This window comes from Tamandua tetradactyla, chromosome 14 (assembly GCF_023851605.1).
Source record: "Tamandua tetradactyla isolate mTamTet1 chromosome 14, mTamTet1.pri, whole genome shotgun sequence".
NCBI lineage: Eukaryota > Metazoa > Chordata > Mammalia > Pilosa > Myrmecophagidae > Tamandua > Tamandua tetradactyla.
Genome location: NC_135340.1, coordinates 22266476 through 22292585, shown reverse-complemented (window position 1 = coordinate 22292585; position 26110 = coordinate 22266476).

Genomic DNA, 26110 nt, shown 5'->3' with positions numbered 1-26110 from the left:
TTCAAAAAAAATAAAAATAAGAACAAAGAATAGAAGTAAAAAGAGCACCCAAAACATCCTATCTCCCTTATCCTCCCCTATTACTGACTTATTTTTTGTCCTTACTTTTACTCATATATCCATACACTGGATAAAGGGAGTGTAAGTCACAAAGATTTCACAATCGCATGGTCACGTAGTATAAGCTATATAGTTATACAATCATCTTTTTAAAAAAATATTTTCATTGAGAAATATCCATGCATGTATAGTCCAACCATGTTATACGATCAGTGGCTCACAATATCCTCACGTAGTTGTGTATTCTTCACCTTGACCAGTTTTTAGAACATTTGCATCACTCCAGAAAAAGAAATAGAAAGATGAAAACTAACTCATACATCCCATATCCCTTATCCCTCCCTCTCATTGACCCACAGCATTTCAATCTACCCCACTTTTACCCTTTATCTCCCCCTATTATTTATTTATTTATTATTTTTATTTTTTTTTCCTCATACATCCATAACCCTGTATAAAAGGAGCATCAGTTACAAGGTTTTCACAATCACACGGTCACATCATACAATCATCTTTGAGCATCAGGGCTACTGGATTGCAGTTCAGTAGTTTCAGGTATTTCCTTCTAGCTATTCTGATACACTAAACACTGAAAAGGGATATCTATATAATGCATAAGAATCACCCCCAGAATGACCTCTCAAGTCTATTTGAAATCTCTCAGCCACTGAACCTTTATTTTGTTTCATTCTCTCCCTTTTTCTGGTTAAGAAGGCTTTCTCAATTCCACAATGCTGGGTCCCAGCTTATCCTGGGAGTCTCATCCCATGTAAGGAGGAGGACAGTGTGTTCACCTAGAGAGTTGGCTTAGAGAGAGGCCACGTCTGAGCAACAAGAGAGGCTCTCTGGGGGGTGACTTTTAAGCATATTTTTAAGTAGGCTTAGCTTCTCCTTTGCAGGAATAATTTTCATAAGGTCAAGACCCAAGATCAAGGCTCAGACTATTAAATTGGGAGTCCCCAATGCTTGTGAGGATATTTTGAAGTCCCCAAGTGGGGACGTTAGTATTTCCAACTTTTTTTTTTTAATATGAAGGTTGTAGTTTTTTTTTAATTAAGCATCTTGTGATATATAAAGCAAGAACAAGGAAAGATGAGAGTTACTTTTTTTTAACAGTACTACTTGTTTACATATTAAATATTTATTAATATATATCAAATCTATTAATATATATCAAATCTATAAGAACTACAGTTCAATATACTTTTGTTGGTAACTTTACTTTTTTCACTTTAAAGACAAGAAGATCAAAATCTCTGAACTTATAATCTTGAACTTGAAAGAATCAAAAAAAGATTGTAATTTAAAACAGTATCAATAAAACAAATGTTCTCATGAGTATTAATGGATGATACTGAAATAAAGTATAAACATCTTATTTTGGTCTTAATGTGAAGTTGCCAGTGAAATCAATTACAAATATTTATTCTGAAAGACTACTATGAATTCAGGCTGTATTTTCAAATATTGATAATGACTATTCAAAATTAAATTTATGGACTACCTAGAAGATGGGTTTAATTGAAACCTGCTGGCAGATTTATAATATTCATTTGAAGTTATTTTTAAAGACTTAGAAGGCCACTGTGTTAATATAAACTAGCTTTAAAATCATCTTCCTTTAGTGTTTTCAGTTGTCACATAGCCATAAACCAGACAACCAAATAATTTCGAACGATCACTGATAATATTTAGGCAAAAATTCTTATGTGTCAGTACTTTTAATGTTGTGTACATCAAATTATGGTAGAAAGACAACTATAAACAAGATGCAGTCACTATTTTCATTAACAGCACAACTGTATTACAGTAAACCAAGCTTATATTCATCAAGTGTGGTTCTCCCACTACTTCTCTTTGTGGTGGATCATTAAGAATATCTTCAAATCCAATAGTCTCATTATTACCCCTCAAAACATCCAGTGAAAAGTCTGAGCTCAGAAGAAATGGAAGCCGCTGAGCCTGCTGCACTGCTTTGAATCCTATCTGTAATTTTAGCGGCCCCAACAGACCCTGGATGTTTCTCAGTGTGGAAAAATTCATTTTATCTTGGTTGAGCTGGAAATTCTTTTCTGTTAATTCAAGAGGTTGACTGGCAAAGTTCAGTAACTGGAACACTGTACTTTAGCTGATACCCAGGTCCTCTGACGTTCCTCTGCAGCCCACTGTCCGCCACGCCTCTTGGCCCCGCCACCATCAGCCAGCCCGCCGCTCACTATTTCCAGCTTTTTCTCCAGTCCCCGAAGGGGACTTTGCAAATACTTTTTAATTCTCTGCCCAGATTACTTTGGGGTGTATCGGGGTTTCACATTAACCTATACAAACCCACAAGATCTCCTTCTTTACTAAAGGTTACATGAAATTATGGCATTCAAACTCGCCAAACAAGTTAAATTAGATAGTGTGCTATAGAAAATATGAATTTTGCACTAAGTAAACATCTCTTCTTTGGTCTCACCTAGAAGCTGAAGTTTTAAAATACAGTCAATATCATCCTTTCCCCTTTAGTCTGATTTACCTTAGTCCTAACCAGATCGGCTTCATTCATATCTCTAATTGGAGACTGGTCTCCTTTTCACCTTTTTTAACAGTTGCTGACTTTCATAGCTACAGAGATCTAGCTCTGAGTCTCTAGTATCACATAAGTACCGGAAGTTCCAGGGAATGACCAGGTTATACATAAACAGCTCAGCATCTCAGAATTTAAAAATAACAGTTACAACTCAGGAATAGATATAACTGCTGCAAGAGTCTACAACCTAGGGACCTTTACAATAAGCCTTCCTCTGATAACCTATGCTCTCGCATTCAATTCTCAGAGATTGCACATTATAGTTAGTCCATATTACTGAGGCATTATATCTGTCTTTTCATTTCTGGCTTATTTTACTTAATATACTGTCCTCAAGGTTTATTCACCTAGTTGCATGCCTCACAACTTCCTTCCTTCTTGCAGCCACTCAATATTCCATTGTATGCATGCACCACAGTTCAGCTTTACTGTTCATCACTCCACCTATCCTTAGGCTACTTCCATCCAATGCCATAAACCCCAACGTGCATTTGCTTTCAGTTCTTCCAAGTGTACACCTAATAACAGGATTGCTGGATCATATGGCAACCCTATACTTAACCTTCTGAGGGACCCCCACACTGCTGTCCAGAGGGGCTACACCGTTCTACTTCCCTACCAGCAGTGAGTAGGTACATCCCTCTCTCCACATTTTCTCCAGCACCTGTATCTTCCTGCTTACTTTTTAAACAGTTTTATTTACACACCATACAATCTATCCTAAGTAAACAATCAATGGTTCCTGCTATAATCACACCATCATGCTTTCACCACCACAAACTGTATGAGGACATTTCCATTTCTTCTGCAAAAAAGAGGAAGAGAAAAAAAAAGAATAAAAATTTTTTTAAAAGTAAAATAAAAATTTAAAAATATATCAAATAAAATAATATCAACACCACCAAGAATCCCATACCCTTTCCTTAAAAACCCCTCTTATTGACATTTAGCTTTGGCATATTGCCTTTTTAACATTTAATGGAAGCCTATTACAAATGTTGCTGTCAACTATAGACTCATTTTTATTGATTTTATTTTTTCCATATCCCATCCCATTTTCAATGTCTTGGAATGTTGACATTGATTTGTTCTCCCTCATGCAAACACAGTCTTATATTTGTACATTTAATCACCATCATTGTCCAATTTAGGCTTCATTAAGTTATAGTCTTTATCCTCTACCCTTCCTTCTGGTATCGTCCATGCCCCCAGCCCTCCTCCCTCAACCTTATACTCAGCTTCGTTCGGTGGACTTACAATATTGTGCTACAATCAGATTGTATTGTGCTATCCATTTCTGGATCTTTACAATCTGTCCTGTTTCACATTCTGTGCTCCTTCAGCATCAGATGCCTGATCTCTACCCTCTTTCTATCTCCTGATAACCTGTGATCTTAACTTTAACTCTCAAAGTTCACTCATTAATGTTAGTTCATATCAGTGAGACTTGTTCTTTTGTTCCTGGCTAATTTCACTCAGCATAATGTCCTCAAGGTTTATCACATTGTTATATGCTTCATGACTTTTTTCTGCCTTACAGCTGCATAATACTCCATCGTATGTATATACTAGAGTTTGTTTAGCTGCTCTTCCGTTGATGGTCATTGGGCTGTTTTCCATCTCTTGGCAATCATGAATACTGCCACTATAAATATCAGTGTCCATTTGTGTCCTTGCCTTCAGTTTTTCTAAATATATACCTAGTAAAATGGGATTGCTGGGTCAGTGTGTTCTAGTTGGCTAGCTGCCAATGTAATATACCAGAAACAGAATGGCTTTTAAAAGGGGGGATTTATTAAGTTGCAAGTTTACAGTTCTAAAGCTGTGAAAATGTCCAAGTTAAAGCGAGTCTATAGAAATGTCCAATCTAAGGTATCCAGAGACAGATACCTGGGTTCAAGAAGGCCAAGGACATTCAGGGTTTCTCTGAACCCTACTGGAATGGCACATGGCAAACATGGCAACATCTGCTAGCTTTCTCTCCAGGCTTCTTATTTCATGAAGCTCCCCCAAGGGCATTTTCTTTCTTCCTTTCCAAAGGTCTCTGGCTGTGTTGGCTCTAATGGTTCTCCTGGCTCTGTTGCCCTCTCCAAAACGTTTCCTCTTTTAAAGGATTCTAGTAAACTAATCAAGACCCACCTGGATAGGTAGAGTCACATCTCCCTCTAATCAAAGGTTATACCCACAATTTGGTGTGCCGCATCTCCACAGAGATAATCTAATCAAGCTTTCAACCTACTATACTGAATAGGGATTAAAAGAAACAGCTGCCTCCACAAGATGGATCAGGATTAAAACATGTTTTATCCTGAAACAGGTTATGTTTCTACAGAACATAATCCTTTCAAACCACCACGTATGGTAATTTCATACTAAGCTTCCTAAGGAACCACCAAATTGTGTTACCAAGAGGTTGCACCAGTCTACATTCCCACAAATAATGAATAAATGTGCCGCTTTCTCCACATCCTCTCCAGCACTTGTAGTTTTCTGGTTTTTTTTTTTTTTTTTTTAAATAACAGCATTCTAGTAGGTGTGAAACGATATCTGTTATGGTTTTGGTTTGTGTTTATCAAATAGCCCATGAGGTTGAGAAGCTTTTCATACAGTTTTGAGCCATTTGTATTTCCTCTTCTGAAAAATGTCTGTCCATGTCTTTTGTCCATTTTTAAATTTGGTTGTCTTTTTTGTTATTGTTGAGTTGTAGAATCTCTTTATATATTCTGGATATTAAAACCCTATCTAATATGTGGTTTCCAAATATTGTCTCTCATTGCATAGGCTGCCTTTTTACTTTCCTGACAAAGCCCTTTGATGCACAAAGATGTTTAATTTTAAGGCAATCCCATTACTCTATTTCTTTTTTCATTGCTCCTGCTTTGGGTATAAGGTCTAGGAAATCACCCCCTATTGCAAGATCTTTAAGATATGTCCCTACATTTTCTTCTAAAAGTTTTGTGGCCCTAGTTATAATTTTTAGGTTAATTCAAATCCATTTTTGAGTTAATTTTTGTATAAGGTGTGAGATAAGAGTCCTCGTTCATTCTTTTGGATATGGATATCTAGTTCTCCAAACACCATTTATTGAAGAGGTTGCTCTGTCCCATTTCAGTCAACTTGACTGTCTTATCAAAAATTAATTGTCTGTAGATGAGAGGGTCTATTTTTGAACACTCAACTTGATTCCATTGGTCAGTTGTATTAGTTAGGGTTCTCTAGAGAAACAGAATCAACAGGGAACACTTGCAAATATAAAATTTATAAAATATCTCATGTGACCGCAGGAATGCAGAGTCCAAAATCCACAGGGCAGGCTGTGAAGCCGATGACTCCGATGGATGGTCTGGATGAACTCCGCAGGAGAGGCTCACCAGCCAAAGCAGGAATGGAACCTATCTCCTCTGAGTCCTCCTTAAAAGGCTTCCCATGATTAGATTTAGCATCACTAATTGCAGAAGACACTCCCCTTTGGCTGATTACAAATGGAATCAGCTGTGGATGCAGCTGACGTGATCATGACCTAATCCTATGAAATGTCCTCATTGCAACAGACAGGCCAGCGCTTGCCCAATCAGATAAACAGGTACCACAACTTGGCCAAGTTGACACATGTCCATAACCATGACATCAGTATATCTATCTTTATGCCATACCATACTGTTTTGAACACTGTAGCTTTGTAATATGCTTTAAAGACAGGTAATGTGAGACTTCCCACTTCCTTCCTGTTTTTTAAGTATTTGGGACACCTTACCCTTCCAAATAAATTTGGTTATTGGTTTTTCTATTTTTGGAAAGTAAGTTGTTGGGATTTTAATTGGTATTGCATTGAATCTATAAATCAACTTGGGTAGAACTGACATCTTAACTATATTTAGTCTTCCAATCCATGAACCCAGTATGTCTTTCCATTTATTTAGGCCTTCTATGACTTCTTTTAGCAATTTCTTGTAGTTTTCTGTATATAGGTCTTTTGCAGCCTTGGCTAAATTTATTCCTAAATATTTGATTCTTTTGGTTGCTATTTTAAATGGATTTTTTTCTTGATTTCCTCCTCAGATCGCTCATTGTTAGTATATAGAAACACTCCTGATTTTGGGATGTCTTGTGTCTTGCTACTTTGCTGTATTTTTTATTAGTTCTAAGGAGCTTTACTGTAGATTTTTTGGGATTGTCTACATATAAGATCATGTCATCTATAAACAATGACAGCTTTCATTCACAGCCCTTCCTCCGTGTATCAGCTGGCTCCTAGTCTCCCTCCCAGCAGATGTCAGTAAAATTTCTTCGTCTTGCATGTCACAAACTCCCTCTGTACAGAGAGACACTGAAAGTAGAGTCATGTGCCAATGAAATCCCTTTTGAGACTCCTGCTAACATGTGCTCCAGTCCTCTTTGGGGATTATTGTTGAAAGATTCCAAATTGTCCCAATTTTACGATCATGGAGGCTACGTTTCTCTTCATGGTCCACAAAGAGGGTGTGGAGCCTTGTTTGCTGCCATTTCCTAACTATGCAGTGTCTGGGGAACAGAGTCACCGGCTGAGGATCCTGTCAGAAAGGAGAGGAGGTGGGTCTGATAGCCTCGTTCTGCAGCAGCCCACATGGGTTCTTTCATCTTCCTGTGGCTCAACACAAGGCATCTAGTTTGTGTTGAATTTTGATTAAAGTCTCCATTACTAAAAGTAAGACATTTGCCCATCTATAAGTTTCTGGAAGTTTTACTTGCTTCCTAAACTCTCATATATTATCATGTCTGCTTTTTATTTTTCAGATATTGCCAGGTATTGTGATCATGGCTGAACATTCCTTTAGGGTCCTAGGGTGGGCCTATTTGTTTTACTGTCCCTGTTGCCGAATGTAGGGTACACATACAGATGATGCTGAGATGTAATTCATCTGAGCCTAGAGACTTAAATGTGGCAGCCAGGGCTTTCTTCCTATCTCTTTACTATCTCAGACTTTAATTTCCTCTTGGCCATGTTTTTTGCTCTCCTTTCTGGCTCAAAGATTGTTCTTCTTGATAAAGAAGGTGGAACAAACTGGATTGAGTATTTCTGTTTTCGCTGTGTCATCTCTGAGTTAACTATGTCATCTCCCCCAAGCAATAGGTCAACTCTTCTCTTGACCTTTTTCTTGTTCAGAACATATGGCTCTTATTGTTCTTCTGGGTATGTGTTAATTCCCAGCCCAGCTGACCATGGCCTTCCACTTCCCTGATTCTTTCATTTACGTCACTCCTTTGTATCTATTCTTGGCTCCAAATTCCTCCTTCCTGCCCTTGTAAGTGTCCTTGTGAAATGTAAACTTGTTGGAGACCTAGTGATTTCTTTGGACAGTTCCCTCTCTTCTTCTTCAGAATTATGTATGAATAGATAGAATTATATCATGTGGAGCCTCCAGTGCTTCTAGAATCAAGTTCTACACGATTGAAGTCTGACCTTGGGTTCATCAAGTTTCCAGCCTAGGTCCTCACACAGAGCAGGCCTGGGATAACAGTAACAGCAAAAACCATGATCGCTAACCTTTATGGAGTGCTTACTGTGGTTCAGGCACTGTCCTAAAGAGCTTTATAGCTCACTTAATCCTCGTAATCAACATATAAGGTATGTCTTCTTATTCCCGATTACAGACGAGGAGACTGGGCAAGGGGAGGTGGTGATTGCCCAGCAGGAAGAATGAAGCCAGGACCCTGGCTCAGGTCTGTCCAGGTGCGGAGGGCGTGTTAACCGCCATGCTGCAGGGCCCTCTGTGTTTATGCCATGGGATCACACCATCTCCTCTCTGAACTCATGGAGTTCAACTGCACGTTAACCTCCATGCTGCAGGGTCCTCTGTGTTTACACCATGGGATCACACCATCTCCTCTCTAAGCTCATGGAGTTCAGCTGCATGTTAACCGCCATGCTGCAGGGTCCTCTGTGTTTACACCATGGGATCACACCATCTCCTCTCTAAGCTCATGGAGTTCAGCTTTTGTATAGTCTGAAGAACACAAACCATACATGTACCCCTCCTTGGCTCTTATAAATCCTATGATGACAAGGTCCTTTTTCTCTCTAAATGCCAGTCACTTCCAATCTGTCATTCCTCCCTGGCCAAAACTACCTCCAAGCAGCAGCTCTCTTCACTGCCTCCTTGTTCCTCTGTGACGTGAAATTGTCAGCAGGTCTGCTTGAGTGAATGACATGTTCTGCTCTGGGCAAAAGGAGAGCGCCTAACAGGCCTCTGTAGGACCCACGGGGAGCAGCGCAATCCGATGGGAGTGACAGGTAAGCCCTGCAGGGAGGGCCTGAGGGGAATCGGCTCCCTCTCATTCCCTCCTCACTGAGCTTTATATGCTCTAGGAATGTTATCTTGGTTTGAAAGTTTTCTTCAAATATGATTTACATGCCACCTACTCTCAAAAAGAATGTGAAGTCATTTACCATAAAACATGTCTAAAACAGGACAGCTAAAGAACATTTTAAAAAGGGAGAAAGGAAGAAAGGTAAAAAATCACTTGGTTCAAATCCCTAACAAGAAGTTTTATAGCACATGAGTGTATTTGATTAATTCCCAATAAAAATGTCCAGGTGTGTGGAAATGGGGAGAAAAGTCGGAAGCCGTAGAACCTCATGGGCTTCTTCTATACAACTAATAAAAATCAAACTGCATCATCCCTAGTGACATCTATGGAAACATTCATTAATACTACCTCTTCTTGGGAAACGTCAGCGTAAGGTAGTGGAGGGACAAGCGCATGCGTTAATTCTCAGTTTGAGTAGCCAGACTGCCAAGGGTCAGAGCCAAAATAAATCCATCATTGATGCTAACAAAGGACTGCCAAACATTTTTCTTTAAAGTTTAATAACTAAGTCACTTATTGTACAGTTGGAACTCACGCTATCCATGTATCTTCTCTGTTACTATTTCTAAGCACATAATTGGCATAAATCACAGTGAAACCTTTTTTAATTACCAGACTTGCTTCAAGGGAAGCTTAAACCACAGCTTATCTGCTGAACAAGATTTCCGGGAGGGAATAGATGAATGAGGAATGAATGAATGAATGAGTGAGTGCCCACGTGGTCCCATGATTCCAGTGAATTAGTCTCATACTAACTGTGCCACAAACAGTCCATTCATTAGATCTGGGCGTGTCCTCTAGTGGCACTTCCTGTTGTGACGACAGCCGGCATTAGGGGAGTTCTGAATCAGACCTAAAACCAGCAACACGGCTTAGCGTAGCAGGGCAGGGCAAGGAGCTTGGGCATTTTTCTGTTCCCATCTGGATAGTTATCTACAACCACCCACATTAGTAGTTTTCTCCCGCCAGACTGAAAAGCAGAGGAGGAATGGGGGGTGGGCTTGTGAATTTTTTTTGCCAGCAGACGTGTTATAGGCATTCAGAGTGACAAGGTGAAACTGAGGGGAGATTCCCTCTTCCCTATAATTCCAAAGGGCATTTCTATATTCATTGGAATGAAATCAGAGGGTCAAGACCACCTAGAGACTGAGTACTTGCCAGGTTCAGTGAAAAACAAAAATGGGCACAAACAATGAAATATCAGGCAACAGATCTAACAGATCTCTTAGTTCTTCCTGTTTCCCTAATGTGAGGGTTCTGCATGCATAGGTGTTTATGGGAAGGGCAGGAGTTATTTGTTATGGGCAAATACAGATACTCTCTTGGTTCCAGGAAGTCATTAGAGATGGGAGTGATTAGGATGGGGAAATGGTATTGATAAGTCTGAGTGTGGCTATTTTTTCTTAGCTTGATAGAATTTGGTGAGTAATAACTTTTAAAATACACCTTGTAAGGGTGAGTTAAATTATGTAATGTAGAAACTTTTGGCGTGATATAGTAAAACCTGTTTCCACACGATTATGTAAATATACTCAGTTCACTAAATATTTGTTGACCATCTGGTTAAGTCACCCACCTGTCTGTCCAGTCATCCTTTTAGCCATTCACTCATTTAACACTTATTGGTGTAAAATTTAGTATACCGGGGCACTGTGTTGGAAATGAATGTGAAACCTCTACCTTCAAAGAGTTCCCAGTCTACTAAGTATTGGGTAAACTACAAAGCTACAATGAAGAATCGAATTCTTAATTTTGTGAGAGCCTAACGTTCTATAAAATCAAAGCCCTCCTCCGAAAGCCCTCAGACTCCAGGGGCCACTGATTGGCATGCGCCACCCCACACCTTTGATTTTGAATTCAAACTACAAATTTGTCCAGGGAAGAAGGTCAATTGGGAATTAAATGAAATTTACATCAGCCTCAGGGAACTAAAACCAGCCAAGATATGGGAGGTTGTGTTTTGTTTTATAATTCCTATGGCATCATTTAGGTATAAAACAGTCTTCAGAGCATTTTTGCTGCTTTAAACTCATCAGAAAACTCATTTTCACAGTAAAATCCTATCTTCATGGCAGATCCGTTTATTCCCAGCTCACATGGCTTTAGCTGATCTCCAGAATAAGCAGAAGGTATGGCAGTGACAGCTGGCATCCTGGTTCATTTAGATTCTGTTTGTGCGATTGCTTTTCATATGGAGACACTAACTTAGGGAACAGCCTGAACCAGGGTTCAAGGAGGACAGAGAGCAGGGGCCTGTGGCTTTCGGAGTAGGGTGTAGTCACACAGTTCAGCAAACAACATGAATCAAACTATGCAAACATGGAATTTTAGAGCTCTACCAGACTTTGGATGTTGTCCAGTGTAAGCCCTCATTTTATAGATTTGGAACCCAAGGCACAGGAGGTTAAGAGACTTGCCTAAAGTCAAGGAACTCACTAGTAGCAGAAATAGGATGAAGACCCTGTCTCTTAGTCCAGATCCAAGAGTCTTTCTGCTACTCTAGTTTGGGTTTGGGAAATTAGTACTCCAGAGCAAACCCACATCTGTAATTCAGTGCCCCACTGCTGAATAGAGAGTACTGTCTGTCCCTTGGTTTTTGATAGTAACAGCTGGATTTCCTATCAGTGTGGGAAACTGAGTCAAGCAAATAAATCCCCTTTTTCCACTAAAAAATAGAGCTGCTTATTAATATAACAAGTGTGAAAGAAATGAGAAGAAGAAACTAACACTTGTTAAGGACCATCTATCGAGCAGGCATGACAACACTATGAGGTGGGGATGATTATCCCCATTTTACATATGAGAAAACTGAGGTTTGAAGTGAGTGTACCTGTTGTCCAAGATCTCCCAGTGCCAGTTGCCAGTTGTATGATTCATTCTCTTCCTGAGCCTGCAATTCTCCCACTGTTCTATCCTGCCTCTCTCAGCATAATTGATAAGTATATTAATTTTAAATAAATCCTATTTATTTAAATGTATATTTAAATTATATATATTTAAATAAATATATTTTAAAGGCTAAACTAACTTTGTGTAAAGATATAAAGACGCACACACATATAGTTATATCTTGTTAACCTTTAGCTTTTCTCCATAAGTCACTGTTAACGCAGTACCGGGTCCATCTCCAGGCTAAATAAAATACCATTGAAGCTCATTTTGAACCTCTCTTGGCCAAGAATTTGCTCAGAGTTCTATAATATTTGCATCAAGAATCTTTGCTGGCGGCTTTCACTTAGCGTTACGAGAGAGGAGACTCATCACATCTGTGGTCCTCTTCTCTGGCTTTATCAGATTTGGTTTTGTTCACAGCTGAGCTCTGGGGCCCTTCTATGAAGATCACTTAATTTTTCTTTACAGAAAATACCTTGGGTTCCTTGCTCTGCTCTCCTGGTCTGAAATTTGAGCACTTAGGTCCACCGAGTTTTGTTTTTTTCTTTCAGTGACATGCACTCTTTCCCTCTGGCTCAGTGTCCGTCTACAGAGTTTCCCTTCTCTGCAGTTCCCTGGCACCATGTTAAGCCCTTGAAGTGGATGGTCTGCCTTCACTCTCAGAGTAAACATATGTTGCACTTACCTATTTTGCAGGAGTGCACACTGTTGCTTATGAACTTTTAAAACTAGCTCAGGTTCCTACTGCCATCAAGAAGCAGAAATGAGCTTTGGACCCAGGCTGACTCTGCAGACACCTGAGCTTTCAAACTGCTGTGCATGACCCTACCCACCTTTTTATGTTTCTTTGTGCATCTCTCCACTCTGGAGGTTTTTCTCCACCTGGCAATGTATTTTTCTAATTCTTGTTCTTGGAGCAGATGATTTCTAAAGTCCCTTTGAGTATTGAAATTCCATGACTGACTGATTATAGTTGCAATTTATGCAGTTTGATTAATTTGCCCTAATGCCAGGGTTCATTCATTGCGTTAATTCCTTTACCGAAGGTGCCAAGAGCTGGGAATTTTTAGTTTACTTACAGATCACCTTCTAATGTGAAAAGAAACATGCTGTTTTTCCTAGAATAACATTTAACCCCCACCCCCCACCCCCAATTAAAAGAATGTAAGGTTTAAAACCATATCTGAAAGGATTTTACCACACAGCCAACATACCACTTTTCCGTATGGACTAAAATAGTCATTTTAAGCCCCTGTTCTTTCTTGGTTGTCTTTCCCTAGTCTCACAGATGTAGTGCTAATTGCTTGCAGCTTCGGGTCCTTCTTAACATGAGGTAACGATTTGGGTGTCTTGAGCTTGAGTTCTGCATTTGTCAGACATGTGCAGGCCTCAAGTTGGTATTGGCTTATCTGAAGGCTGAGTCCATGCAGAGATTCGCTTATCTGAACTTGGGGAAGCTTCCTGGACAACGTCCTGCTCTGCTCTTCTCCGTCTCAACACAAAAACCAGTGACTCTGAGGCCAAGACACCTTCTGGTCGGACATGGCAGTCTTGGGTGGTGTCTCTTTCCGACCAGTGCAGCATTTGGATCTTTCTGGTCAATCTGGGCTTGTGGGACAGTGGTTCAGAGGTGACATTTGTTCACAGATCTACCAGTGGGCTAGCTCAGTGTGTCTGACTGTCTCTGTAAGTGAATGAAGACTCTACTTAGAACAGATCTAAAATTCAGTCTAACTTGATTGGGATGACAAAGAAGACCTAAAAGAAAGCAAATGCCAGGCTTCTGTGATCACATCTGTAATTAGGGAGGCCCAGGGCATAACTTTGGAGAATATCTTGACCTTATCTTGCCTTGCACCTTCTCTTTGGAGTCAGACAAGCCGGGGTTCCCACCAAACCTTGCTGACATTGGCTATGTGATAATGAGGATGTAGCTTGATTATCCTGAGCTTCAGTTTCATCATCTGGAAATCGGGAGAATAGTGTCTCCCCTGTATGCTGTGAGACCGCGTGTGATGATGGTGCAGAAGTTCCCGGGGCCCCCTGTGCTCAGGTATGCAGCGAATGCACCGTCTGCAGGTACATGATGCTATTTTTTTACACCCAGGACACTCCTCTAGGAAAATTAGTTTCATGCAAACTAGCATTTTAAGAACGCTTACAGAGGTGTGTGTCATGCCATGCATGTGGGTTGATGAGGTTTCGCTAAATCTAATTTTAAAATTATGTTTAAAATGTGCTAGGGATGTACATAATGTACTCCAGAAGAGGTTGTTTTATAAAGACAATAATAATTTTCTGAATTATCTTAATTTCGGCTTTTCACAAACTGAGACCCCCCCTGTATGGCTCCCTAGGGGAAAAATAGCAGTGAATAAACAGTACTTGCTCCCTGGTGCCTTTTCACAGATGTTCCTTCCAGCTTTTCTCTTAAAGCCTAGCTCAGTTAGTGGCAGATATTAGGGGCTTGCTACTCTGCACAGGTCTGTTTCCAGTTCTTTGCAACAAGGTTCAGGAATAGGCCCAACGCCGCCACTGGCTAAAACTTGAACCAAGATGCTGAAATTGAAGAGTCAAAGTGGCTCTGTGTCCGAAGTCTAGCAAAGTGGACAGAGACTGTCCTCCAGGGCTGCTGCCTGAGGGCCAGCTTGGGGTGAGGGTGACCTTCACGTTGCTCCAGAGCTCGTATTCCTAAGTAAGGCTGTGGACAGCATTAGAACTGTGCCTGGCCAGCGATGATGTTAACTGTCACTGTTATTCCCATGATCACTGGCATTATGGCACTCAGTCCAAGAATGTCTGGGATTTGGCTCAGATTGTCTTTCCTAAATGGCCTTCCCTCTTACAGAACAGAGGGAGTAGATTCTGGAACCAGTAATTGCGCAACCAATGAAGGAGCAATTCTGCAACCTTGGGAATGATTCCACAAGCCATCTCATTTATTTCCCCCAATAAATGCTCTTTATTTCCCCTAAATAGCTATCACTAGCTGAGCTCATTTGGTTGTCCTGATTCACCTGGTCTATTGCTATCTCCTGTGCACTGCTGAGGGAATGAGTGCCTTGTTGTATATTCTTCAGCTGGCTGAAATGCAACCAGACTGTTAAATCCACCCTCTCCCAATATTTAGTCCTCAAAAATCTGATTCTGAGAATATACACCTTGCATGGCAATCTAGATTTCCAGGGGAAAGTCTGGGACATAATAAACCAGACCCAGGTCTAGGTAATTTAAAGCCTGGGTGAAATGGGGCAGAAAGAGCCCAGAATCTACAGGTCTCCATCTTGACTGGAGAGATGTGGGGAGACTCCAGGCACCAGGTGGCTGGCCTCCCTCCAAGTGTTTACACCCGGTACCATAAGACCATGGGCTGGGCAACATCTGTGCTCCCTGCTTCCCCTCTGCCCTTCCACCCCCTCTGCTTTTCCCCTTTCTCCTCATATTTTTCCATAGTTTGGAGAAACTCAGGAACCTACTGAACCAGAGGGAGGGGACAACAAGACGATTGAGGTAAAGAAGTCAGACCTTGCTCTGGTTAGGGACACTGTGGGGTTAGAGTGAAAGATCTAAGAGATGTAAGGGCTGGCCCTGGACTTTGAAACTCAAGCTCACCCACTTCTGCTTGGGGATGGTCCTTCCCTAGAAGGCTCAGTCCTTTTGGGAGAAGATAATATGAGGCTTGGGGTTGCTTCTCCAGGAGATGGGAAAGTCATGGCAGGCGTTCATTCAGACAGAGCCAGTGGAAACAAGGGCTGCTGTTTACACCATGTTCCTTCCATCCTGCCCTGCTCTCACTCCAGCCCCTGGCTCACTGGTGTCCAAACTTCTGCCCAGCTTCATGCCACAGAACTTACCATGGGCCTCCTAAGTGACAGGGCTTGTTGCTAGTGGTCCTTTTAGTTTAGGCATGCCTCTGAGGCCAGCTCCCAGGGAGAAAGCTGGGGTCAACGGCAGCTTCTCTTTGATCCCCTTGCCTCCCAAGCAACTATGGGTGTTCCGTCTGGGATTGCTTTTTTCTTCTTCCCGAAGTGTAGTCTCATGTGGAGTCCTGAGTTCTGAGCTTGCCATAGCACAGGTACAGAAGAATTTGTGCTTTGATGAACCTACAACAGTGCAGGTGCTGCACAAAGAAAGCGTCTCCCCATTGCTCCCTGGATATGTACATATCAAACTAGAAAAATTATCTTCACAAGGTGAAAGGCAGTGACTGTCACTGCCTTACTTCCTATTGCCAGCAGCCTTCAGGAAGGTGGCACCTGAGGCCAGGAGGGTGGTGAGCTGCAGGTATGACGACTTATTGTGTATACACGGGAGGCTGGCACTGCTGGAAACCCCTTCAGAGCCCAGGCTTTTCCCTCTGGGATCCACCCCCGGCAGGCGACTGCAAGGCACCCAGATGCTGGCTGTCCTCCATCCTGACCATGCACAGCTGTCCTGGGGCCACACTATGGCCTCTTTCCAGGGGTCATCTCGGGCAGCAGGACCATCCTAGGGGCACAGCAAAGGAGGTTTTTTCCAGGGATCTTACATGCACAGAAGGCCTCAAATTGGTATTTTAAAAATTTTATCTCCTAAGGTGTTTTTTATAGTCCTATATGCTGATAGGACTGAAAGAGGGAATGATCATCATGCAACTTTAAAGTTATGCCTCATTTTGGTACCACATCCATGAATTTTTAAAATAGATCCTGGAATTCTGTTGTGAATAGCATGATTACATTGCTTTGTACATGTGTGTTTTAATTTTACATGTGTTAAAAGCCTTAATTTATTAAATGCATGTAAACTCTTAAAATATGTCACAACTTTCACATAAGGTCCCTTCTTTGTTTTAACTTATTTAGAGCCTCAGAAAATGGAAATGGCCCATGCCTCCCTTGACTTCTGTGCGGCCTTTTGCCCAGGCCCCTCCTGTGGTCTGTGGGAACCTCTTTCCTTTCCACGCAGTCATTTCAACTTAAGAAAATCACGGTGCAGTTCCCCATCTCATCACAGTGGCTGACATTCAAAGAAAGTAGCCTCCTGAGGGAAGGCATGCACAATTCAGCCTGTTTCTCACCTCATTTTAAGCACTGTTTTCTCCCTATGGTATGGCTTCTCGCTGCCTAGCCGAGGAGCTGCAGCTGCCAGGTCTGGAGGAAATAGCCAGCTGATGCTCTTGATTCCTTTACTCATAGATAATGGGGTTAATCTTGGCTGCACATTGGAGTCAAATAGCTTTCAAAAAAAAAAAAACCTGATGCTAGGGCCCCACCCTCAGAGACTCTGATATTTGACATGAGATGTGACATAGGTATTGGGGTTTTTAAAAGCTCCCCAGATATTTTTAATAGGCAGCAGTGTTGCAGATACAATGCCCTGAGACTGCAGTTCTCAAACATCAGCATCCCTCAGGATGATGTGGGGCACTTGTTAAAACATAGATCGTTGGGCCCCAGCCCCGGGTTTCTGATTCAGAGTGTCTGGGATGGTGCTGATAATTTGCACTTCTAACAAGTTCTCAGGTGGTGCCGATGCTGCTGGCCCAGGGACCCCATTTTGGGAACTGCTGGCCTACAAGAAAGCAAGCCAGGGAGAGGAACTGGGAAGGGAAATGTGAGTGTGTTGCATAAAGATCCAGCCATTTCTTATTCTCAAACTCTACCGTTGGCTTCGGGGGCAGGACACCCCGGAAGTCACAGCAGTTACAGAATATGGGTCACCATACCTGTCACTGTGTAGAAGACTCACACTGGGGGTTTGCTACTTCCGGGAAGTCAGAGCCCTGGTTGGTGAGTTAAGGCCTGGGTCTGAAGCAGAGCTGGGACTTCATGTCCAATAAAAATGTAATCCTAGCCACAAATGTATGCCACACGTGTAATTTCCTGTTTCCTTGCCACACTTTAAAAAGAAAAAAGAAACAGGTGAGATTAATTTTAATAATGTATTTTACGTAACCTAATATGTGTGAGATATTATCATTTTACCATGTCATCAATATAAACAATTATTAATGTGATATTTTACATTCTTTTTTTTTTTCATGCCAAGTCTTTGAAGCCAGGTGTGTGTTTTCTATTTACAGCCCATCTCAACTGGGGCTAGTGGCTACCATATTGGACAGGGTAGGTCTGGACGTACCCGTTACCACAGTGTCTGTCTCTGCAGTAGCGCTGATACATAGACGTCCCCATTTTTCTCAGCAGCCACAGATCCTTCTTCCTGCCTCTCCTGGATCCCCTGGACTCTGTTCTGTGTCTGAAAATCTTTCCTGGATTCTTCACCTTTGGCACTTCTGGAGGGCACAAAAGGTTGAGGCTGCCAAATCAGCTCAGCAGTGCTTGTATCATGTCTGGATCTGAGAGGTTTTCATAGCTACCTCCTCTTCCTTTCCTGACTAACCCAGCTATAAATATGGACCAAGCCACTGGGTGTGGGTGGGAGAGGATGAAGGTTTGTTGGAGGGAAATGGGTGTCTGAAATGGATCGAGGAAGGAAAAACTGTGGTTGAACCGAACAGTAGAAGCAGAATGGAATTTTCTTTCAAATGCTGCAAGCAGAAGTGAACAAATATTTCTAATGCTTGCACTGGCCAAAGGAGCCCAGAGCATCATGTGATTCATCTCAGCACTAGCCCAACAGTCTTTTGTGCTCTCCCAGCAGCGTGCTTCCCTTTCTCCCATTAAACACACATATATCAAATGCCCTACCTTGTGTGCAAGGGCAGGGGAGGTTGTATGCGGCTGTTGGGACGACACATTTGAACTCTGCCAGTCTTGAATTCAAATCCCCACCCTGACACTGATTTTCAGTATGATCTTAGGGAAGTAATTTAGTCTCTAAGGTATGATTTCTTCATGTGCAAAAGGTGGATAATAACACCTATATGACAGAACTCTTGCAGGATAAAGTGAAATGATGTATGTCGTTCCTTAGTCCAGTGCCTGGCACACAGACACTCAATGAATGCTAGCAGGATTGGGACTAGGGGAGGTGAGTGAGGTGCCCAGGGCACAAAATTGCAGGAGGCCCTCACTCCCAGGGTCGTACAGGTTGCACTGAGTTGTGCTTGCACCGTCATCACTGCTGCTATTGCTGTATTTTGCTGTAGTAGGCGCCGTGGGAATTATAACCAAGGTGCCCAAAGCACTGCCCTGTCTCTTAAGGAACATGGGGTCCGTGAAGGAAGAGTGTATACCCAAACAAATCATAAGCAGACTGGATGGGATGATTGTCTTGAGGGAGAAAGGAGAAATCACTTCCACACAAGGGAATCAGAGACTATGCCCTTGATGAATGGACAAGATGCGGGATCGGGGCGGGGGGTGGGGGGTGCAGTTTGGAGAGGGAATGGCTTGATTAAATAAAGCCAGGGAGGTGAAAACTGTTCAGGGAGTATTGAATGGTGGCTGTATTGGTGCGTGCTGACAGCTATGAGGGAATGATAAGAGTCTGGTTGATGCCAACTTGAGCAGGGTTTTAAGTAGCAGGATGAGAAGTTTGAACTTTATTTGGTAAAAAATGGGAAGCCATAGACAGTGTCCCAGGAGGAAGTGACAAGAGAAATGATGAGTATCTTTTTCTTCTTGAAACTGAGGGGATTTTTTGAGACTCACACCTTATTGTCATTGCTCTCTCAAAGTCTAACACAAATCCTCCTGCCTCAAGCCACAGGAAACTTGGACATCATATCATCCATTACTACCTCCTCCCAACCCCGCTCCCCCAAAGTAAATGGTGTGTTATCTTCCAGACATTTCTCTGTACAGCAGCAATATGTGAAGATTCAAAAAAATTTTAACTAAAATTGGATCATACTATGCTTACTCTTCTGCTGTTTACTCTTTTTTAATGTAATTTATTGAAATACAGTCACATATCATATAATCATCCAAACTGTATTATCACATAGTTGTGCATTCATCACCAAAATCAATTTTGAACATTTTCATTACTCCAAAAGAATACATATAAGAATAAAAATGAAAATGAAAATGAATCCCCAAAACATGCCATCCCCCCTCTCCCCCTCCCCATTATTTATTTTTGGTTCTTCTATTTTTACTCATCTGTCCATACACTAGATAAAGGGAGTGTCTGCCATGAGGGTTTCACAATCACACGGTCACACTGTAAAAGCTATTTAGTTATACAGTCGTCTTCAAGAATCAAGGCTACTGCAACACAGTTCCACGGTTTCAGTTTCCTTCTGGCTATTGGAATACACTAAAAACTACAAAGAAATGCACCATTTACTGTTAAAGGATATATTTTGGACATCTTTCCATGTGCGTGCATACTGATCCTTCTCATTCTTTTTACTGGCTGCCTATTATCCCGCTGTGTGTAGGTCTAGAATTCCTCAACCAGTGGCACAGAGGGGATGTGAAGCCAGTTCATGGCTCCAAAGCCCAAGGGCTTTTCATCACTCCAGGAGACGTGAGGGATGGGGCATTTTGAGCTAACACAGAGGCTGGTGTGGCTTTATGCAAATATAAGAAAATATGGTACAATTTGATGAGGTTCTGAGAGGCTTCTGCTAAATGGAACGGTGAGAGGATGTGACACCCCATTCTGGCCCTGTGGACACAGTTGTCCACAGCTCTCAGGTGACGCTGCCCTGCGACCCTCTTAGGTTGCTCTGGAACAATAATGAATAGTGATAGCTTTAGGACAGAGGGAAGCTGCGAGTTCCTCTGAACCAATTTCTTTGTTTTAGGAGAGGAGGAAACTGGAGAAATGAGCCTGGTGGGAGTTCCCCCTGGAGAGGGTGTGGCTGCTGGCTAAACAATGTAAGCTGGCCCTCCATATGGTATTGACTCATCGGCATGCTGCTAATGCTAGAAACTCATTTTCCCAAATGCATTGTTTTTACTGTTCCTGTCTTCTGTACATATGTATTCTTCCAGCAGTTCGCCTGGCTTTATTAAAAGATATTTATGTTTTCTGATCACTTCTACTTCCTTCTCTTCTCCCCAGGAATGGAAAATCAATCTAGTGTCATTTAAGGATAATCCCTGTAGAAGATAGCTGGTGACAGTAGATTTGTCATTCAACTTACTTTCTTTTACTGAGCAATTGGAATTTCTTCCATGAAGGAGGAGACTGAATGTTATTTCACTGTCTGAACCCAGGCCTCTTACTAACTTGCCAGGTTTTCATTCCATTGTCTCACTGTCATTGGCTGATCTCTAGACACACTGATTAATTAGTTTCAAACCCGTTCATATCGATCTAATAAAATTGGCTTGTTTAATTTGTGTTGGGAAATTTCTGAGAATGTTTTCATTTAGACTCTGATAAAGGGCATTTTAAAAAATGTCATGTTAGAGCCATCCCTGGGGAGAGAGAGGCTCTCCTCTCTGCAGCCTCTTGAATTACATGGAGCAGATACTGAAACGACAGCGGGATTCTCTCTGCCCTCAGTGTTGCGTGCTCACACAATAAGCAGTTCTGCCTACTAAAGGAGCAGAATTTTTATGTCTTCTCTTCGAAGGCGTATCCGACTGCTGTCTTTCCACCTCTCAAAGTTGTCCTAGCTGGTTCTAAACATCAAAACATGGCCTGTCGGATCCAGTGCTGTCTGCTGTCCACCCCTGCCATCAGGGCCAGGCAGAACCACAGCCACTTCATCAGCTCCAGCCTCGTGCCGCTTGATTCACAGGTGCCTTCTTTTCCTCTATAGGCTGCAAGAGCTTGATCCCCTCAGGAGGGATTGGAGTAAAGGTCCAGAAGTTGAATGCTTTCTGTTTCATCGCAGAGAAATGGATGGAAAGAAGGGAATTCAGCTGATAACCTAACCCCATCGTGGATGCAGGACTTATTCCTGGTAAGATGCCTTTTGAGGCATGGTTACTCACTGGCTGGAATTAATATTCTAATAGCTAGTTTCCCAATGAGCTGCCACCAGGATGCAGGGAGAATGTTTATTTAACAGGATCAGACTACTGTATCTGACTAATCTCTATTTGCATATTTCCCCTAAGTGACATTTCATAAAAATGTGTAAACATGCTCATAGAATCTTCTTAAAACTCTAAAAGCCCCAGGTGACTGTCTGTCTCGTAGCCGGGGCAGTCCAGGCTGTGGCCGAGGCACCCTCCTCAGTGGGAGCCTCCTATATCCCCATCAGGTAAGGCAAGAGCTGCAGCCAGAGAGGAGCTCCCCCGACAAAGCAGCCTCCCTGCAAGGCCGGGCCCTGGGAGCTGCTGTGCAAGCTGCAGCGTTTGGCTGATTCATTTGTCTTCATTAATGTTGCTTATAGCTGAGGCCCTTGCCACATATATGATTATGTGAGATTCGATTCTCCCAAATGTGTAAACACAGCTCTAGTGTGAGGCCGCAAGCCGGCAGCAGCCTGCAGAGAAGATTTTCTGCTGGTGGGTGCCAGCATATGCTATCAGCCCCGAGGGAGAGGGGCCACACTTGGGCACCCAGGTCTTAAATGTCAGGAACTGGTTCTTGAGGGGTAAGGGCTCTGCACGTTGGAATTTCCTTGGCCCCAAGGGCTGGTCTCTGTCAGGCACCTCACAGAGGATGTCCGCCTCTGTTCCTCCCCTCAGCTCCACATTCACCAAGTCTTCTCAGCATTAGCACCTTGATCCCTTCCTCACTCCTCCTCCACGGTCTTGTCTTCATCTAAGGCCATCATCCATCTCAAGGCTAGATTCCTGCAACAGCCCCTCAATCACTCTCTACTTCCGATCTTGCCCCCTCTAACCCAGTCTGTGCTACGCCCTGCTGATATCTTAACCTTCCTAAAGTGCCTATCAGTTTGGGTTACTCCCCTGCTCCAGACAAAGGCCAGACTGCTTAGGAGGGTCTACAAGGCCTCGTGGGTGGGGCCCTGATGACCCTTCCAGGGTCCAGCCCCCCATTAATGCACCGACTCTCTTGTTCCATCCCCCTTTTCTCCCCCTTTTGGGGGTTATACTGCATCACAGAATTCCAAGACATGTGCCTAATGTCTACAGGTTTTCAGATAAAGCCACTTTTTTAGTTTTTAGCTCACCACCTCTGCTATTTCTCAGGTAAAGACAGGACAACATGGGTAGCTGGATCAAGGAGAAAGTCCAGGTCACTGCTTTCCTCAGCCTTACTCTTCTGCAGAGACCAAAGTCCCCTTTTTGAGCTATTGTGTTCAGGTGCAAGAGAAAGAACAGATGAAAGTTATCAAATGAAAGAAGAAGGGGTTTATTACAGGATATGCATGTGAGGGAATGCAGGGAAAGCTAGCTTCAGGAAGGACAGAAACAACATAGCTCTAGGACCCAGCTCCCCCCACCTCTCTCAGCAGCTTTGCCTCTCCCTGTTCCCCTTATTTTCTCTTGACCAGTTTCCTCTATATACTCATCTTAGACGCAGCTCAAAATGTCAGCCATAAACCATGGTCTCCATGATCATCTATCTCAAGGCTAAATTCCTGCAACAGCCCTTAGCAACTCAGCATGCACACCCATTACAAATTCCTGTTATCTGGGAGGGAATGTGATGGACCCACGTCATCTCTCTGAACCAGGTCATACTACACTGGGTGGTGGCAGGCCTATCGGTTGGTGGTTCTGGCTCAGGACTTTTTCCCACCCTCCTCATCCATAAGCTTCAACCCAAAGGAAGAGGTACAAGGTGTTGTGTCCTCTCATCAGGGCCTGAGAGTGGAGACAGCTTATCAAAAAGAGGCTAAGGAGGACCAACAGAAATAGACATCTCTACAGTTCCTATCCTTGAACCTCCTCAGGAGACCCCACATTACTAGGCTTCTAGCAATGACTAGGCATTAGAGTAGAGAAAGAGAGGTTAGGTTCAAACTGAGGCCCCCAGTACAGACATTAAAACCTCATAAATACCAGGTAAACACATTCCACCGTACCCTTGTCCAGAGCTAGAGCTTTTCTGGTTTTAGGACCTCCAGGGAAAGATCATTTATGCAAAGGATAGATCCATGGCCCTGATAGCAACTATTAATGGTGTCAATAATAATTTCAACCATACAGGTAATACCGTACACATGTGTGTGGTCCCTTAGCAGTTGTGTGAGGCCACAAGCAGGCAACAGCCTGCAGAGAAGCTTTTCTGCTGGTGGGTGCCGGCATATGCTATGTCAAACACTTTCACACACAGTGCATTTTCATTTGATCTTCACAGCAACTGAGTGAAGTAGGTAAAGCAGATTTTTGATATCTCCTCTCTGATTCCACATCTCTGAAATGATATCACTATAACGCTCAGGTAGCCTGATTTAAATTACTGTCACTGATATTACAGAGGGAGAAAGGAGATACAAAGGTTAAGAATTTCAGCCAAGATTTCCAAAACCGCCACAGAGCTGGGGCTGGCCTTCAGAGCTAAGGAAAGATAGGGGAGGGTGGGGGAGTGACAAAACGTATACCTCTGTGAAACCAAAAGAAGGTGCCTCTCCGTTCCTATATCCTCTTAGTGTCTTAGATCCTAGAATTACTTTGCTAGAGGCTTATATAATGCCATTTCTTTAAGCTGTGTTTTCATTTATTTTATTTTCTGTCAAAGCTATTTTGTTGTTACCAAAATTAGGAAAATATAAACAAAATACATTAGAATAAAATGGCATGGAACTCTTTAGTTATATCCATAATATCAGAAGAGAACGCAATGCATCCTCTATCAGAGAGGGAAAATTATATAGCCATATGTGCACACATGCCTGGGCATGTGCACGTGCGCACACACACACACACCTACCGTATTATTAGAAGACATATGGGATCTAGAAGATGATGTAAATTGTTTCTTTACTTTCCCCATTGAGTCACCTTTCAGTCCATCCTGTCCTTCTCTCTCATTTCCCTCCTACATCTCCTGTCCTGCCACCCATTGGAGATTTTTCTCTCTCACTTCCCTCCCTGCAGCCTCTTAACTCCACTCTTGGGTGGCTTAGGTTGGGTTCCTAGAGATTGTCTCTCTAATGAAGAATCATGGAATTGTGCCTTATTAGGAAACATTTCTAGGAAAAATTGGTATGGAAGTGGGGAAGTGGGATCAGGAAATGGCATCACGTGATGTCCCACAGAGGAGCTCTTGAAGACAGAAGAGATCACACCTCAAGAGTGTTCTCATCAGGAAGGGGATAGGTAAGGAGCCGAAGTGTTTTCATCATGCAACCCATGATGTTGTTAAGCGCTACCCTTACCCCTCGCCCCAAAGCAGAATTTCCCAATCGCTTCCAGCTGTCTGTGTGGGCAGGCCTTTAACAAGAGAAGCAGGTGTTGGCTGCTGAGAGTGACAGCCCAGCTCAGGCTGCTGGGAATGAAGGTGGTGCAGGGACCTGAGGGGCAAAGGGCCTGCCCCGTCAGGGGCATGATGCTCCCAGGTGACGATTCCTGACTCACATCTGTGCAAGGCTTTAGAGTGGAGAGTCCACAAAACAAGCACACCATTCGGTTATTCACAAGGACTCTTCTCCCAGCAAAGCTGTGACATGTTTACATTAAACAGTCTCAATTCCTTTACTTTGTCTTCCCAAATTCAGAGAAGAACAAGAAATGACAAAAGTGAAGGTAGGAGAAAAATCCCACCAGGGCAAAAGCATAAATATATTTTTGTTCCAACTTCTTCATTTTAAATGAAATTATGGATTCATAAGATGATTTTTCTTGCCCACTAAAAACATGCCTCAGGTCCGTGGTCTGTGGTCCCCTTTCCTGATTCAGAATCCAGGGCTCCCTGTGTCCTAGACTCTTACTGTGTATCTCTATCTTTGTCTTCCTCCCACTTCTGTCCACAACTGGCCTTGATTTCTTTATTCCCTTCCCCCTGTTATTTACTTAAGGACATGGATTGAATAGTAAGGGAGCAATCCTGAGAGAGATGGGCTGACCATGCAGTCTGGGCTAAATGGGAGAGGTAGGAAGAGACTTGGGGAGCTAACCTTCAGTGACAGAAATGAAAAATTGTCTTGCATGAGTGAAAGGGAAAGGAAAGATGCAGCGGAGCTCTATATTCTTTTCTTCCGTGTGAATGAATGAGGGGAGATGGGTGCCGGCTACAGAAGGCACGCTGAAGTGGAGGGGGATGTTTGGTGAGGAAGAGGAGGAGGCTGCCAGCAGCTGACACCTGTGGCAGGGTACTGGGACACTTGCCTTCAGTGCCTCTTGGCAAAAAGACAAAGTACTTCCAAATGGAGCCTGATGAAGCCAGAACTCAGAGAAGATAATGAATTGAACAGGATTCCTCTCTGAATTGAAGGTTAAGGCTGGCGACAACGAATGCAGTTGTCTCTTTTTT